Here is a 443-nt window from a genome sequence, read left to right as displayed (position 1 = left end):
GCCCAGCCAAAAGAACATTTTTTTAAAATCATCTTTCTGGATGCAGCAGAGGATAGACATATGACTATTTTAAAACAAATATTTAATAATTAAGTAAATTTAGATAATTCTTAGTATTTTAGCTAAAATTTTTCTACCACTTTATATTACTTGATTTGTTCATAATTTAAAAGGTTGAAATTACAAGAACGTGGCTTTAGAATGTCCAAGACATGAACTCAGTATTTACATACTATGTGTGTGATGCTGGGAAATCCTTTAGCATGATGGATCATTTTGCTACTAAAAAATAGGATAGGCCAGCACGGTGACTCACACCTGTAATCCCAGCACTTTGGGATGCAGAGTAGGGAGAATCACGAGGTCAAGAGAGTGAGACCATCCTGGACAATATGGTGAAACTCCGTCTGTACTGAAAATACAAAATTAGCTGGGAGTGGGGG

This window comes from Colobus angolensis, unplaced genomic scaffold (genome assembly GCF_000951035.1).
Source record: "Colobus angolensis palliatus isolate OR3802 unplaced genomic scaffold, Cang.pa_1.0 Scaffold153, whole genome shotgun sequence".
Taxonomy (NCBI): domain Eukaryota; kingdom Metazoa; phylum Chordata; class Mammalia; order Primates; family Cercopithecidae; genus Colobus; species Colobus angolensis.
The sequence above is the reverse complement of the archived record's forward strand: the minus strand, read 5'-3'. Positions refer to the sequence as shown.